Here is a 6,000-nt window from a genome sequence, read left to right as displayed (position 1 = left end):
GGCCACCTGATGCGAAGAACTGACTCATTGATAAAGACCCTGAGGCTGGGAAAGATGGAAGGCAGGAGGAGAAAGGGATGACAGAGGATGAGATGGTTGAATAGCATCACTGACTTGATGGACTTGAGTCTGAGCAAGCTCCGGAAGTTGGTGATGGACAGGGAAGCCTGGTGTGCTGCAGTCCATGGAGTTGCAGAGTTGGACACATCTCAGTGACTGACTGACTGACCTTTTTACAGACCCTGCATCAAACACAGTCACATGCTTCAGCTGCATTGCACGATTTTCTTGTGTGTGTTTTGTGTTTATTAAGTTAAAAATATTTTGTAAATTTGCCTCTTTTTGAGCTGTAGGTTTTTTTGAAGTATATTATTTAATTTCTGAATATTTAGTATTTTCCTGGGTATTCTTTCCATTACTGATAGCTAGTTTAATTCCATTGTGGTCAGAGAACATACTTTACACAATTTCAGCCCTCTTAGGTTTATTCACTGAGGCTGATCTTATGGTAAAAAATGTTCTGTGTGAATGTGCTGTGTGCTCTTGAAGAGAATGTGTGTCCTCTCCTGGGGTTTGGAGTGACCTCTAAATGTCCATTAGATCAAACTGATTGATAGTGTTGTTTTAAGTCTTCTTGAGCTTTGTAGATTTTTGTTGTATGAATTACTGAGAGAACCTTGTTGGCATTTCCTGTTACAGGGTGGGTTTATTCTTTTAACGTCTGTGGTATCTGCAGGTCTCAAGTTCTATCAGTTTTTTCATCATGTACTTTTACTTAGTTATTAGGTGCAAACACACACGGTTGATAGATTCTCCTGGTAAATCGGCCCCATTATCATTCAGAATGACCCCTTTATCCCTATGCAGGTCCTTGTTCTGAAATGACTTTGTCTTGGTTATGCTCCCCCCTGGTAGCTCAGAGGATAAAGAATCTGGCTGCAGTGCAGGAGACCTGGGTTCAATCTCTGGGATGGGAAGCTCCCTGGAGGAGAAAACGGTAACCTACAGCAGTATTCTTGCCTGGAGAATTCCTTGGACAGAGGAGCCTGGCGAGCTACAGTCCAGGGGTTACAAAGAGCTGGACACTACTGAGCGACTAACCCCTTTGGTTATGCTGCCATTTTAGTTTTTGTCTCATTCATGTTTTCGGGAGATATATTTTTCCATCCTTTTACTCTGTCTTCATATTTAAAGTAGTGTTTTAGTAGACAGTGTATAACTGTATTTTACTTCTAAAATCCAACCTGACAGTCTCTGCCTGTTAACATTGGAGTGTTCTGACTGGTCACAACAATGTAATCAGATTTAAATCTACAGTCTTGCTATTTTTCATCTGTTCGTTATTTCTTTTTTCTCCCTCTTTTCCTGACTGCTTTGGATTTGTTATTTTTCTGTTTTCCTAAAATAAAAAGGAATTTTATTTCCTTTTTGACTCCAGGCATACTTCTGTTTTAAAATTTTGTGATTGCTTTGGGTTTACAATATGTATATTTAGTTATCATTGATAATGAAGTCATTCTGGTGTTAAAGATACATATTATGCCTCTTCACTTGTTTTGTGCATTTTTATTATTCAAATATGCCAATTCTGCCCTCAGTCTCCAGGCTGCTGTTTTCATGTGTTTTTCTTCTGTGTGTGTCACAAAAGCCCATAGTCTGTTTTGGTTTTGCTTTAAACAATTGATTATCTTAAAGCAGTTTAAAAGATTTTTATATTGAAGTGTATAGTTGGTTTACAGTATTGTGTGTGTTTTAGGTGTACAGCAAAGTGATTCAGAGATAAAATTATATCTTTTTTTTTAGATTCTTTTTCTTTATATTACAAAATATTGAGTATAGTTCCTTGTGGGAGGTACATGTTGGTTATCTATTTTATACATAGTAGTATGATATCAAAGCACTTTTTAAACTAGAAAAAAAGATTTTAAGTTACATATTTACCATTTCCAGTTACTTTGTGTAAATCTGAATTTCCTTTAGGTGTCATTTTCCCTCTGCCTGAATCACCCTCTTTAACATTTCATGTCATCCAGGTGTGTTAGGGGTGAAATTTTTCAGCTGTTGCTTGTCTTAATGTCTCTCTTTTGCCTATATTTTTGAAAGATATTTCTACTGGCATGGGATTCTAGGTTCTTTTTTCATTTAGCATTTGAAAAGGTATTGTCTATTGGTTGGCACTGTTCTCGATGAGATCTTTGTTTATTCTTAACCTAGTTTCTCTAGTAATAGGAAAAAACCTCTTAATAGAATTAACTTGTATTCTATGTTAGTCACTAAAGGGATGTTCACTATAAGCCTAAATTCTACATAATGGCCCATCTCTGGGAACCCCACCTCCCAGGTAATGAGCAGTAAGCTAAAATACCTTCCAGGAACCCTCCTGACCAGGCCTACCTGTGAGTGACTGTAGGAGGATGAAATTCACATGTTCCCTCTGGAGGCTGATGGGAATCTGGAAGTGTCTGACTTTACTCCCTCCCCTTTGGTATAAAAGGGGCCTGCATTCTAACTCAGGCAAGATGGTTCTTTGGGGCACAAGTCTTCTCAGTGTGCTAGCTTTCCAGATAAAGTCACTACTCCTTGTCCCAACAACTCGTCTCTTGATTTATTGACCCGTTGTATTGAGAGCAGGATGAGCATGAACTCGGTAACACCACCATTCAGACTCCTTGGAGTGTTGAAGATGTTTCCTTCTTCAAGCATCTTTTTTTTTAAATTAGTTAATTTATTTTAATTGGAGGCTTTTTATTTTACAATATTGTGGTGGGTTTTGCCATACATTGACATGTGTCCCCCAATCCTGAACCCCCTTCCCGCCCCATTCCATCCCTCTGGGTTGTCCCAGAGCACCAGCTTTGGGTGCGCTGCTTTATGCATTGAACTTGCACTGGCCACCTATTTTACATACAGTAGTATACATGTTTCAGTGCCATTCTCTCAAATCATCCTACCCTTGCCTTCTCTGACATAGTCTAAAAGTCTATTCTTTACATCTGTTTCTGTTTTGCTGCCTTGCATATAGTGTCATCATTACCATCTTTCTAAATTCCATATATATGTGTTAATATATTGTATTAATGTTTCTATTGCTGACTTACTTTCGCTGTATGTAATAGGCTCCAGTTTCATCCACCTCATTAGAACTGACTCAAATGCATTCTTTTATTATAGCTGAGTAATATTTCATTGCGTATATATACCACAGCTTCCTTATCCATTTGTCTGCTGATGGACGTCTAGGTTGCTTTCATGTCCTGCTGCTAAGTCACTTCAGTCGTGTCCGACCCCATAGACAGCAGCCCACCAGGCTTCCCTGTCCCTGGGATTCTCCAGGCAAGAACACCAGAGTGGGTTGCCATTTCTTTCTCCAGTGCATGAAAGTGAAAAGTGAAAGTGAAGTTGCTCAGTTGTGTCCGACTCTTTGTGACCTCATGGACTACAGCCCACCAGGCTCCTCTGTCCATGGGATTTTCCAGGCAAGAGTACTGGAGTGGGGTGCCATTGCCTTCTCTGTTTCATGTCCTAGATGTTGTAAATAGTGCTGCGATGAACGTTGGAGTACACGTGTCTCTTTCAATTCTGGTTTCCTTGATGTGTATGCCCAGCAGTTCGATTGCTGGCTCATATGGTAGTTCCATTTCCAGTTTTTTAAGGAATCTCCACACTGTTATTCATAGTGGCTGTACCAGTTTGCATTCTCACCAACAGTGTAAGAAGGTGCCCTTTTCTCCACACCCTCTCCCACATTTATTGTTTATAGACTTTTTGATGGTGGCCATTCTGACCAGCATGAGATGATACCTCATGATAGTTTTGATTTGCATTTCTGTAATAATGAGTGATGTTGAGCATCTTTTCATGTTTATTAGCCATCTGTATTTCTTCTTTGCAAGCATCTTTTTCTTTTATTTTTTTTAAATTTAAATTTATTTATTTTAATTGGAGGGTAATTACTTTACAATATTGTATTGGTTTGCCATACATCAACATGAATCCGGCACAGGTGTACACGTCTCTTTTTAAAGCTAGTATTTTTCCCGTGTGGAGTAACATCTTAAACACTGTAGTCAACAATTCCACAGGGAAATAGGGAAAGGGGAGTAAAAATGAAATCTGGGGCAGGCCCTGGCTTTGATTCAGAGGCTGTCTGCCTTCTGCTCCTGTTCTCTGACATGAGGGGCTTGATAAGCTATTTCCTGATGCCCAGGAACGTGACCCTCAGTTCACTGCTTCCTGGAGGCATTCTTTCTGTGCAGCAGCCTGTGTTGATGCATAAGATGTTCAGAGACAGGTATTGTGGACAGAAAGCTTCACTGTTCGCTTGGAAAGACTCAGAAGTGCCAGGTTTCCTTTGCCCGGCATGGCCACCATCACAGGGGGAGACAGGTCAGACCAGACTCTGACTCCTGTTCCACCTCCATGAGCGCAGGTCTCTCTTCCCTGGACCTCACTTCACCCTCTTTGCTGATCTGTCTGGTGGGGTAGCAGCACAGCCTGCCTGCTTCCCAAAGTTCAAAGAGAAGCCCAAGAGTCTCGAGAGCTACTGGAGTGGGAGGCCTCAGGAGGAGCAGCTGTAGTAAGCCATGAGGGGCCGTGCAGTGGGCTGTGCCCTGGGGTGGTTTACTTGTTTGGTCGGCTCTTCCCTGGGAGCCCGGGCAGGAGAGCTGAAGGTCTGGGACCACACGGCTCTGTGGTGGCGACCCCAGCCTGTGATGACTCTGCCCACACAAGTGACAGTTTCCACAGAGGCAGGAATTGAAGCAAAGACTGCTTGGGACTCCCTCACAGAGGCACAGGCCATGTACAGGCACCTGAGAGCAAGTTGGCCTTGTGGAGGACCTTGACTTCGAACCACAGTTGGACAGGCCTGGGGAAGCAGAACCTGAGCACAAGCCAGTTAATGAAGGGCAGTTGTCGAGGCCATACAAAGTAGGCGGAACAGAGCTGAGGACCCAGCTTCAAGAGCTGAGACTCTCTGCTTAGTGAGAACATAGTCTCAGGCACCAAGCCTGCCCAGTGGCCAGCTGCAGTCAGGCATCAGGTGGGCATCTGTGTCTGCGACCCTGTGGACTCCTGACCCCAGTGCTCTGACCACTGCTTTTGGTGGACTCGCTGCAGACAGAGCCGTGTCACCTGTCAGAACTGAAGTCATCTTAATTTTTTGCCTCCAGAGGTGACTGGTGGCTCCAGTGATGTGTCTAACAGAAGGGATGGTCTTGCCACTCTTCCTTCCCTCCAGCCTTAAAGTGTGATGCCTGCTCTGGGTTGCTGTTTGTGGGCCCCTTTTATCAAATTGAGGACGTTTCCTTCTATTCAGTGTTCTAAGAATCTTATCTTTTTTAAAAATATTGAAGATGCTACATTTTAACAATATTTTCTGATTCTAGAGGGAGGGATGACATATGATTTTTAATGTTCATGCTTTGAGTTACACTGGTTAATTTCCTACTGTTAAAACATCATTGCATTCCTGGATATGAGGAACTGTCTTTTTAAATACATTTTTCTGGATTTAGTTTGTTAGTAACCTGTTTAGGATTTTTGTATCTTTGCTTATATACGAGATTAGATTATTTTGTCCTTTCTCAGAATGTTTTTATTAGGCTTCATTATTAAGGTTGTTAAGGTGTTTAGTTGCATGAGTTTTACAGACTTCTGTAGCCACATCATCCCCACACACTGCAGACCTGAGGCGCCTACACCAGCTGTTGGTTTCTTCCTGCCCCTGAGGCCAGGTTGCCCCCCAGCAAGGCTGTCTTCATCCTACAGAAGTGATGCCTTCTATAGAGAATATAGCTGAACAGCAAGGAGGGCCTGGCAACCCACTCCAGTATTCTTGCCTGGAGGATCCCCGTGGCCAGAGGACCCCAGCGGGCTACAGTCCATGGAGTCACAGTCAGACACAACTGAGTAATTAAGAACGGCACAGCACAGCTGCACAGCAGCTTTTGGTTGAATGCACATGATGTACCTTTACCTGTCAGGACAGAAAACTTTAAT

Source organism: Budorcas taxicolor, chromosome 11 (assembly GCF_023091745.1).
Source record: "Budorcas taxicolor isolate Tak-1 chromosome 11, Takin1.1, whole genome shotgun sequence".
NCBI lineage: Eukaryota > Metazoa > Chordata > Mammalia > Artiodactyla > Bovidae > Budorcas > Budorcas taxicolor.
Note: the sequence above shows the minus strand (reverse complement) of the source record.